Source organism: Hoplias malabaricus, chromosome Y (genome assembly GCF_029633855.1).
Source record: "Hoplias malabaricus isolate fHopMal1 chromosome Y, fHopMal1.hap1, whole genome shotgun sequence".
Classification (NCBI taxonomy): domain Eukaryota; kingdom Metazoa; phylum Chordata; class Actinopteri; order Characiformes; family Erythrinidae; genus Hoplias; species Hoplias malabaricus.
This window is the reverse complement of record NC_089820.1, coordinates 52,563,575-52,575,724: the sequence shown is the minus strand read 5'-3', so window position 1 is coordinate 52,575,724 and position 12,150 is coordinate 52,563,575. Positions and strand designations below refer to the sequence as shown.

At 40.0% G+C, this 12,150-nt stretch overlaps 1 long non-coding RNA gene across 2 annotated transcripts in view; it reads right to left on the bottom strand.

Moving 5' to 3' along the window:
* Positions 1-3,876: 3,876 nt before the first annotated feature.
* Positions 3,877-12,150, bottom strand: part of LOC136679717 (uncharacterized) — a 17,521-nt gene continuing 9,247 nt past the window's right edge. For both annotated transcript variants that reach the window (XR_010796574.1, XR_010796575.1), the window contains 2 exons: positions 5,038-5,244; positions 3,877-4,881 (listed from right to left, as the gene is read on the bottom strand). This is a non-coding gene — a long non-coding RNA (uncharacterized lncRNA). The remainder of the gene's footprint in view (positions 4,882-5,037; positions 5,245-12,150) is intronic.

The following is a 12,150-nucleotide window of genomic DNA, read 5'->3' as shown; positions in this document are numbered from 1 at the left end:
ACAGTGTAATAAAAATTACAGCGGAGTTTTCAAAACTCCGAATGCCTTTGTTTTCTAACAGCCGCATATAGAGCTGTCATCTGTTCAGTATTTTAGCTTTTCTTTCATTTTATATTTATGAAATAAATATGTGTGTATGTGTATGGGAAGGGAAGAGGGAGAGAGCGAGAGAGAGAGAGCGAGAGAGAGAGAGAGTTTCATCGGCTTGTGTTATGACACATTAAAATCCAGTTTCTATAGCAGCTGTATTTATTGAATTACTCTGAATTTCCCTCTTAATCGACAGCTAACCAGCTCCAGAAGCCCTCTCCCATCTGGGTGCAATCAGTGGAGGAAATCCGCTGCTTCCCTTTTCTTCTATTTATTCACAAACCCGAGCTGGAATCGCAATGTTTATTTAAAGTAATACAGAGCAAAGAACTACTGCACAGAGAAAAATTTAAACGTTTTTACACAGAATTACGTCTCACAAACAATTGTCTCTGACATTGACGCACTTCCAAATGGCCTGGCTGTGATCAGAATGACTGCTGTGTATGTGTGTGTGTGTGTGTGTGAACCTGTACTAGCCTGTGCCTGGCTTTAATGTGGAAAATATGGAGGTTCAAAGTGGACATTCGTTCCTCAGCACAGCAGGACAGCACGTCCTCACATCACTCTGAGTTTATACTCTATGTCCTGACATCAACCCCTCCGACCCTGCGCACGCCTGTGTGTGTGTGTGTGTGTGTGTGTGTGTGTGTGTGTGTGTGTGTACTGGTATTTTAAGACAAAATTTTACGCATTTTTGTAGCTATTTTTATATATTTCTTATCTATTCTTTGAAACAATGAAAAAGTTACACCTTTGTTCACACAACATCATTTTGAATATTGAATGTAATCATTCTGTATGTGAATATAACCACATATTCACTTAATAACTGATTCGTATACGTGAATAGAATTTGTACATAATTAAAGTCCACTCACTGATGACACCCATAGTTTGGCATTGAAACGTATTATTACCTGTTAACTGCTTAACGATGATATTGTCCTGTGCTAAAAATAGAGAAATTCTGATGTTTGCAATTAGCATTTAAATTATGATTTATATTTGAGCAACATATTTTCAATATAACGTTTTTGGCTGGAAGAGAAAAGGAAAAAAATGCAAAACATTTCCTGTTGTTACTTGTTGATTTAAAACGAAGCGGTAGATGTAAAATTTATATCAGATACAAATGTAATTATTATGTAATTCAAATATATAATAACCATTTTACACAGTATTCTCACCGTTTATAGGTGAAAGGGTCAAATATCTTTGCAAATGATTACATTCCAACAACACCACAACGCCAAACTTTTTAAATTAATGTTTAAAGGAGGAAGACACACAACAAACAAATTCCATTCACTGACTTTTAATGATTAAAAAACTGTGAATACAGAAAATGGAGGGTTGTGAGCAAATGCTGCAGAAAGCACTGAAGCAGTGTGTGTGTGTGTGTATGTGTGTGTGTGTGTGTGTGTGTGTCTGTGTGTGTGTTTTTGACAGACAGGCTTGAGCTGCGGCCTCGTGAAAACATAAGCGGCTCAAACGGTTCTTTATGATGATGAAAACCATATGGATGTCAGTTACACAGCTTAAATAAGCATTTGCACAACTCTCAGGCCAAACTCTGCACACTCGGCTGACTAAGAAAATAATTAGGAGCTGTGAGAGGGGGCAAAGCTTTTGGAGCTGACTACTACTCTACTAAACTTGGATTTGTTTCTCTATTAACATGTGGGTGTTCTTATATATATATAATATAATAAATAATAATATATATAATAGAAACTGCTTGATACTGGAGCCTACCTGGAGTCACTGGGCCCAAGGCAGGGACACACTCTGGACTGAAAGCCTATACATCACAAGGCACCACACACTCACATAGTCACTCACACCTAAGGACAATTTCACTTCCCATGCATTCACACGGAGAACCGACCGAATTCCTCACAGAAACAGAGACCAGGTTTGAACCACAACCCCAGGGCCATGGAGCTGTGTGATAAAGGCCCTGTAGCTCCACCATGCCACACAGTTGAGATGAGGCAAAAAAAAAAAATTAAAGAAAATAGCCAACATGTGTAATTTAAATTAGATAAATAGGCAAAAATATCAATGACAGGATTGGGTTTAAAAAAGGAGTGAATCACATCTCTCAAGTTAAAAAAATGTAATGTAATTTGCTCATCTAGATCACATAATATCATTAAAAGATGCAGAGAATTCAGATAATTATCTATTATATTTATTTATTTATTTATTTTGGAAACATATCGTGTCTTCAGTCTATAGAGGTGAGTGGCTATCTGACTTGATTTAAGTGCACAGTTAAACACTGTGATAGTATGGGGTTATGTAAGTGCAAGGAACATAAGGAGGCACCGTTAATGCTGAACAATATATAAAGATTTTGGAGAAATATGTTGCCATTAGACAACTTTTGACATCCAGACAAATCTTTTTCTAGAAGGGTCTTGCTTATTTCAGTAAGACAAGGCCAATCCACATTAGGCACGGATTACAACAGCGTGGCTCCTCAGTAAAAGAGTCTCTGTATATGGAGGTTCAGTCTGAGTGTTCGGGACTGATGGAGGCGGTGTGCTGTGGCATGTGCTGCTCTCCAGACCGAAACACACATTAACAACACAGGGATTTAAACCAAGCCTTTTCAGCAGCTCCTGAGGAGGGAAATGGATTTGATTCCCACACCCACAACCTCTGCTTTCTTCATCTCCTACATTCTCTCTCTCTTTCTTGCTCTCTCTCTCTCTCTCTCTCTCTCTCTCTCTCTCTCTCTCTCTCTCTCTCTTTCTTGCTCTCTCTCTCTCTCTCTCTCTCTCTCTCTCTCTCTCTCTCTCTCTCTCTCTCTCTCTCTCTCTCTCTCTCTCTCTCTCTCTCTTTCTCACTCTCTGAAACACATGCACACACACAAATATCTTCCATCCCCTTGTTCATTAGTTTTCAATATAAAATATTTTCTTTCATCCTTCATTCTTTGCTTTATTTGTTTGTTTGTTTCATACTTTCTTTCTTTTATTACAAGATAATTAATTTTCCTTGTTTTCTATTTTTTCATTTTATTAGACACATTCTTTCTTCTTTTTTTTCTCTTTATTTTTCCTTTTGTTTTGCTTTATTCCCTTTTTCCTTTTCTCTTCATGTCTATTCTACCTGCTTCGATTGTTTTTGTCATTCTTAGATCTCTCTCTTTCTCTCTCCTTCTCTCTGCCATTCCTTCAGTCCTCCCTTCTTTTCTAGCACAGTCCCTGGTGTAAATATTTCATTGGACCGTCTCCACGTGCGTGTGTTGTGAAGTGTGCAGCAGAAGTGAAGCAGGGCAGGACTTTTGTTGGGAGGAGGGGGGGGCTGCTGTGGAGTGAGGGAGTGGAGCGGATGGAGAGAGGGATGTAACTGTGATGAGATGTGAAAAGGTGTAGACGACCGGAGCTGATAACTAATGTGCTTCCTGTGTTCTGTCAGAGCCCAAAGCCCACTCCATCCCACACAGCCCACCAGCAGCAGATATATGTGTGTCACTGTGAGGATGATGCTGATGTGGTGAAGAGCAAGAAAAAAATAGAATAGGGTGGGAGACAGAGAGAGGGAAGAGAAGAGAAGAGAAGGAAAAGCAGAGAAAAATACTGAAAGAAGTGAGAGAAAGGCCAAGGGAGAGAGAGAATCGGAGAGCGATTGGGCAGAAAGAGGGATAGAGAAGAGTGTGTGTGTGTGTGTGAGAGAGAGAGAGAGAGAGAGAGAGAGAGAGAGATGGATCAGCAGATGAGAGATGAGTAGTAGTCCTGTATTGCGTCAGACAGATATCCCACGTTCGCCTGCATTCACCTGATCTATTTATGACTTGTTTATTTATCTGTTTCTATAAATATGTGTGAGTTGGTTCATAAAGGTATCCAAGCTGAAAAATGATTGTGTGCACATATGAAAAAGCAGGAGCAGGGATCTGTAGAATCACATGCAAATGTTTGAACAGCGCTGAACTAACTCCTGGTTTTGTCCATTTTTGTTATTTATTATTTCTTCTTTTTTCTTTTTCCTTTGTTCATCAGGATCCAGCTGAAATTAAACACTGGGACATTCAGCATGGAACAGCCTTAACCCTGCTCCTGACACCAATCCAACCCAGCCATAACCATAACTCTAAACCTATACACCACTGTTTCTGTAACACTTCTTCAGGAATGTGCGTTTGAGTGAATTTAGTGAAACAGCGCCACCACTGACTGGGAGCTCACTTAGTGAAGAAAAAATCATTATAAATAATAAAGGGGACATGTTCTATCCCTTCTTCCACAAGGGAACACAATTCTATTTTGGTCAAAATACCACAAGGATCGAACAGTGCAGCACGGTGCTTCCCCTGTATTAACAGTCTCTGATTAATTTCAAGCACAGGGCGCCCAGCAACGAGGAGCAGAAACAATTTTTTGTGATTTTTGATTTCTTCACCATGTTAAATCAGAATAATTATATCTCTGCAGTCAGTGTTGATTTCCCTAAAAATAACTTGTTTCATAGTTTGTGGGTTGGTAGGAGCTCGGGATCCCCACATTACCGTGCTAATGCTCGTTAAAGGATAATCACTTATTAAACATTATGAAAGTCAGCACTTCTCCTTTTGTCCTTTTGTTTAAAACTTGATTTTGACCAGAATGGCTATTTTCTCTGAGTATTAGTAGCTGGAGCGTATCTGTCTCTCTAGTCTAGCCCCTGAGATGTTCTCCATTTTTGAAGTCTGTTAGTCTTTTAGAAGCTTCAGTGTGTGGCTCTGACCTTTATCCAAGCAAACAGTCGGCTGAATTATCTTCTGTGGATTTTGACGTCCTGAGAAAATAGAGAGAGATAGAGAGAGAGAGAGAGAGAGAGAGAGAGAGAGAGAGAGAGAGAGAGAGAGAGAGAGAGAAAAGCATTAGGTAGCTGAGTTAAAAACGATAAATAATATGATTATATGTTTGACTGTATAATGGAATAGTGCTGTACCCTTCTCCATACAGAGCTGGTGGTATAGGCCACATAATATCCTCAAACTCCCTCTCCCTGGGTGCGTCTGTGTTTTCTGAGTAAAAGGCATTAAGTGGCCCCCCGTTGCTTTCTCAGTGATCAACACTGAAGGTAAATTGCTCTGTGCTGAGTGAGGAATGCTGAAGCGTGTTGGTCTGCGGAGGTTGCCAGTTGCTACTTTCTCACCTGTTTTAAAAATAGGGACAAAGAGGTTGCAAAGCTGAATTAATGATATGATTATAGTGTCCACTTAATATCGGTTGCCATGGCACCAGCTGTGCAAAGATTATCATCCGAGCTGGAGCGTTGATTGGCATTGCGTCGGCTGCCTTTATTTTTGCTCACTGCCTGAATAGCCAGAATTATAATTACGCATTAGCTATTAGAAATCATTCGAGGGTTGTTAAATTTTTTTTTTCCCCAATAATTTTTTTTTTTTTTTTTTTTTTTTTTGGTTGTCTTTCACCACTGTAGTACGTATGGTGACATTTGAGGGAAAAAAAGGGAAAGAGGAAGGCAAGAAAAACAGCGTCCATGCTGTTCATGCATGCCTGTGTGTGGGCATGAGGTCACTCTAGTTCCCCATTATCCATTTAAGCTCAAGAATAAAGGAGATTCTGGGGATGTGTGTGTGTGTGTGTGTGTGTGTGTGTGTGTGTGCACATGTGTGCATGAGAAAGAGAGAGAGAGACAGAGAGAAAGCGAGAGAGGTGACCAGGAGCCATCTTAAAAACCTTTTCAGCCATTTAGCGTACGTCTCTCCCAGAGTGTTCAAACAGGGCTTTGACAAATACTGAAAACACGGTCAGATCCCGCTATAAAGGATACGGACATGGAATGGCATTTGGGAAAACACTGGGTTGCCATTTAGAGCAAAAACCCACAAAGTGATGAACAACAAACTCCAGCCTAATATCCTCAATCCAGAGCAGTCCCTATTCTTCTTTTTGATCTTTTTCAGTTTTGAAAAGTGACCTCATCTGAATTTAAAACAACTGGATGCTAGCGAGACCGTTTCACCTCTCCGTACGAACGGCCTGACCTCAGCTCCGGAGCGAGCCAGGAACTCGTTTAATGTGCAACATTAATTTGTTCAGATCAAACCACAGCGCAGACACTCTGCGTGACAGCTGGCTGCAGAACACAGGGCTACGAGGCTACACTAGGACCTGCGGAGTCATTACAACATTCAGCCTAGCCAATAAAAACAGAAGAGAAAGCATTTATTAATTAATTATAGATTATAGATTAGGTGGACCCTTGCCTGCTGTGTACTGACTCGGCTCATGACCAGTGACTGTAGTCGGTGTATATCCAGTGAAACATGGCCAGCAGTCGTAGTTGTTGCAGCGTTCAGGAGAGAGAATATTTATAGATTAATAATAGGTTATGGATTACTTGGACTCTTGTCTATACACTGAAGTAGAACATAGCTACGGTAATCAGTGAGTGTGCTCATTATACAGTAATGAATTGTTTGGAAACTCATGGCTGAGAAAACTAGAGTGACATCCAATTAAATGGATAGCGTAACCTGGAACCACATGTAAAACGTAAACAGTTCACTAAACCACCATACCCACTTCACATGCGTCATTATAACTAGTAGCTATCGTACGTTCACTAAGCGAAACCCCATTCCTGGTTGCACTCTTTCACTACATGCACTCATAGGTTTGGGTTAGGCTTACGTTTTAGAGATCGATTTAGGGGAAGGGCTAAATCTAGGGGCAGGGTTGAGGCAGCTACAGGCCTCTGTCTGTGGTCACTGGCAGTGACAAAGGTTGGAGGGTTTAGGGTTAGGTTTAGGATTAGGGGTGTTAAGTTTTAAGATGTTCAATTTTCATGCTGGGTTGCCAGATATTCAAATTTAATTTATACACAAAATAAGAGCCCTTCCAATGAATTATTTATGTTTTCACCCAAGCACTAGTCTGGACTACAGATATAAGCATGGTTTATTTATAGATGATAGATTTTCTGGACTCTTTCCTACACTGTGTACACTGTTTTTCCTACAAGCGAAAAATAGCAGTCATCATATTCTTGTTTCACTAATTAGGATTATCATGATTTTTTTAGTGTGTTAGTACTATGTTAATACATTCATTCATTGTCTGCAATCACTTATCCAGTTCTGGGTCGCGGTGGGTCTGGAGCCTATCCGGAACCACTGGATGCAAGGCAGAAACACTTCCTGGAGGGGGTGCCAGTCATTCACGGGTTGACACACACTCACACATTCACACCTAGGGACACTTATTGAGTCACCAATCCATCTACCAATGTGTGTTTTTGGACCGTGGGAGGAAAACGGAGCACACGGAGGAAACCCACGCTGACACAGGGAGAACACACTACACTCACTCGGAGCGGGACTCAAACCCACAACCTCCAGACCCCTGGAGTTGTGTGACCATGACACACTACCTGCTGCACCACCGTGCCTCCCTATGTTTATACATTTTAAGGTGGCAATTTGTGGCAAGTCTGGTTTGAACTAATTTACTACAACTTTTATTGACAAATCAAACTAGACTCCTTCACTCCTTTACCATTAAAGTTGTCTCTTCTCTTTCTCATCAGTGCACAATAACAAACTCACATCCTCAGCCATTCCCCCCTACTCTCTCTCTCTCTGCTGAGTCTTTGTTTTATCCTACGGCTGGTTCATTGGACCCCCTGTGTTTGTGCATGTGACCCCTGCCCCCTGAACTTCCGCTCGAAGAGGGGGTCCTGCTAAAACACCGTGTCCTACACCTGCCACAGCTCTCACAGAGAGTGGGTTTATAGCTCAGAGAGTTTAGACCAGCTCAAAGCCTCACTGGTCTTCCGCACTAGGACTAAACTTAGAGCTCTGTCTAAATCCTCTCAAAGCCAGAGCGGAGAAGAAGAGGAAAGAGGACGCTGTGAGGGCAGCTTAGCAGCTCATCCACTCCAAAGAACAGCCTAATTCACAGGGAAACCCGCTCAGATACCGGGGACTGACTCACACATTCACACAGACTCACAAATACTTCTACTACACCATCACAAATCCCACCACCGAACACACTCACACAAAGCCAACCACTGAGAAAATACCTCAGAGAAATAGCTCTACTACACAATCACAAAGCCCAGGAGACCATTCACTCAGAAAAACATCTTCTACCAATGAGATCAAACTCTCACGAATAATTAAATTATGTAATTAAAATGTACATATGTTATGCATTTGTGTCACATACCTACACATTATATTAATATGTAAATTTGCAATTACCTTGCTAATTAATATATATATATATATATTTTTTTTTAATCACACAATTAAAAACCATAATATGCCTTTCATTTCATTCTGTTCAGTTCTGACCTGTTTGTTCACTTCCACTGATTAATGTGAGGTCAGCAGATAAAAAGCACTGCCAACCCACGTCAAGACGTCGAGGAGAAATAATAATAATAGCAACAATATCACAAGACTTTCCATAAACCGCATCTAAACATATATTTCCATATCTACGCACAGAGTGACTAAACCTTTCAAACTATTGCTTCTTCCGGTGAATGAGGAATAAGAGACAAACACACGGAATGTAAGCGGGGGTGTCGATGTAATCGAGGTTTATAGCATGAAGGAGCCAGCAGAGTTCAGACAAGCCTGAATCTGGGCACTGGGAAAGCAATTCTTGTGTAAGATAATGATCTTCCTGACAGTGTTACTATGAACTGATGGGGTATGGGGTTGTATTTAGGTTTATGTCTGATACAGACTGTAGTGGTCTTTTCTGTGGCATGAGGTGGGCCGTACAGAAGCGCTGATGAATGCTGGCAGGAAGCATACCGCAGCCACTGCTACAGTGTCACTTCTGCTAGCATCTGGGTTTAGCCGCGGGGATGCTAATCACTGGCCTGTAAAGGAGAGCGCAAGGCCGCAGGGAGCATGCTTACCCACGTAGCACACACACACACACATACAACACACATATACACGCACACTCACGCACACACACACACAGGACACACACATACAGCAGACAGTGTGTTCATTCCAGCTAGCCACAGATCAACATGATATCTTGTGAAAGTGTGTGTGTGTGTGTGTGTGTGTGTGTATGAGAGAGAGTGCATGAAAGGGAGAGGGAGAGAAAGTTCCTGATTTATCAGTCATTAGATTCAAGTCTGTCATTTCAGTTTGGTTCTGATGCTCGTTTGTAGAGCACCACTGATCTCTCAGAGCTGAAGATCTCAGGCGTGAGGCGGGACGAGGGCCGTGGGTGAGCGTGAAAACGAATCAATGCATTGATTACAAAAGATGCCCATTCATGATTATATTCTGTTCTAATGATATTGAATAACTCCAGCAGACAGTGGCAAAAACTAGAGATATTTCAATACTTATTTAAATATTTTCAAAAAGGAAACCCCTGGAAGAGTTTGCCATGTTTTTTCACGGTTAATGCCATCAAACCGTTGAAATATCAGCTGTTCCAACATGCTTTTAAAGTCCAGCTGTGTGCCTTAAACAAGTAATTTAAGTAAAATTTACAAGTGGAGAATATGTTTTTTTTTGTAAAATTTTACAATTTCAAATAAAAATAAACAAACAGTAACTGTTAAAAATGTGTGAACATTTAATGATCAATGGCACAAAATATTGGCAAATCTATCTATTTTTAACTAATAAATTGTTGTTGCGAAAATGAACATCTGTCCTTTTATTGGACCTTTGTTGACATCTAAATTTAATGGGAGATCCAACTGAAAAAGGCTTAAATGATTTATAAGTAAATGCTAATCAAAGTGTTAGCATACATTGAAATAAATTGATATTGTATATTAACGTTCATTCACTGCTGAGAAAGTGTTTTCTTACATGTTGGAGGTTGAATCTGACCGCGATGAAAACCTTACTGCGAAGAAAGAAGTGTTTTTACATTGTATTTATTCTTTTTTTTTTTTTTAACTTTCATTATACAGGTTTCTCTGAGAGTGTCTCTCTGATCATTTCTCTTGGAGTGTGTTTCTCTCTGAGTGTGTCACTTTGAGTGTGTTTAGCATGTTCTGGAGGAGAGGGGAGGCAGAGGAGGCCGAGGATGTCAGCACAAGATAAACACCAGCACAGTGAAGTGGCTTAGCGAGAGAGAGAGAGAGAGAGAGAGAGAGAGAGAGAGAGAGAGAGAGAGAGAGAGAGAGAGAGAGAGAGAGAGAGAGCTGATTCTCTGGCTTGGCTCTGTTCCTGTGTGGAGTGTAGTACTAGAGCTGTGTGGGCAGTTCAGTTGTTCAGTACGCCCTCTGTTACACGCTTTGATTTTCTCAACCCTGCGTTTCCCTTTTTGCCTCACACTCTTCTTCTCTCGTTCCCTTCCTTCTTCACAATCCCTTCCCTTCTGTTTCATAATCCCTGTCACTTCCTCTTCATCTTCCACCTCTTCATCACACTCTCTGCCTTTTTAAAAGCAAATTTCTTTCTCCTTCCTGTGTCTGTGTATTATTTCACCATAGCTAATATGAATTACAGGGTGGTGTATTACTGTAACTACCGGCCGTTCCACGAGTAGTGCATTGTAGCTACTACATATGACTACTACCCTGTAACTGCTACTAATACTAGTACTAGTTCCTCACTGTAAACACTAATATATACACCTCCGAAAGTGTGATTAATTACAGTGCAATCCTATATTAGCTTTGCTAAACGGTTTAGTAAGCTTTCATTATTCATATTTAAACACATAATTTTTCTCTTGCAGTATGCGTTAAACTACTCCAAATAATCAACATTTATTAACTAGTATTTACAATACGACTCGTATTCATTTCCTTGGCATTGTGTAATACAAGGATGTATGACTTGTGCATAATCTATTGATTTATCGCTGGAAGAAGTAGTGCGCACACAGTGGAATAACATTCTAATTACTGCTTCTGACAACATTAAAGCATGTTTTCATATTATGTACATACTATTGTAGTTTATTATTATAAATTGTAGCTAGATTTGTTTAATACTATCATATCGTACACAGTGGTAAGAGATCGGTGTGTAATTATTTTCAACATATTGTTTTAGATATTTTTATTTATTTTTACTCAAACAGTTATCGTTAAAATGTGTTAAAGTGTAAAGTGTGTTGTTTGTATTTATTTATTGATTGATCCATTGATTTATTTTAGCATGTTAACATTGTGGAACCTTGTAAAGCTGCTTTTTGTTCAAATGTAGGGAATTTTTTGAGATGTAACGTAATGAAACTGGTTAGTCGTTTCATAGTCGTGCTGTTATTAGAACTACACTGTAATTGACAGTAGTTACATTGTTATTATACTGATTGTTATTGTTTATAACATTATTAATAGCATTAGTAGTTTTATGAATTATTTTAGTGTTTTAAAGCATTTTCTTGAACCAAATATTGAAGCAATATTTTTGTTATTTTTGAGTTTTCTCTAGATTTTTCTTTGTTTTTATTTTTATTTTTTACGTAATGCAGATAAATTAATCACCCTTTCGTAGCATTATGCTCTCTCTCTCTCTCTCTCTCTCTCTCTCTCTCTCTCTCTCTCTCTCTAGCTCTCTCTCTCTCTCGCGCTCTCCGAGAGGTTGAGACATCTGCTTATGAGAGAGGAGGTCTGATGGCTAGAGGGTGGTGTGTGTGTGTGTGTGTGTGTGTGTGTGTGTGTGTGTGTGTGTGTGTGTGCATGTGTGTATCTGTGTGTGATGAGGAAGGAGGGCTGACAGAGAGAGGCCATATCAGTGCCGCATCACACCTAATTAATAAAGCCGGTCCTCGCTAATTAAAAAAGTGTGATTAATGCCACTGCCAGGACGCAATGGCACACTGTGGTGCCGTTTTGAGTCACAGATCTACTGCCATGTAGAGTAAACACACACACACACACACACACACACACCATATAAACACACTACTCACACAAACACACAGTTATGACATAAATAGGAGCGAGAAGCAAGATCTTTAAAAAGGAGTAGAAAAAAAAAAAACATTAAAGCATATTTTGGACGAGTGAAAAAGATGCAAGTCTGACTTTAACATCACAACATTCATTTAAACGCACTGTAGCAGCCAAACATGAGTCAAAATC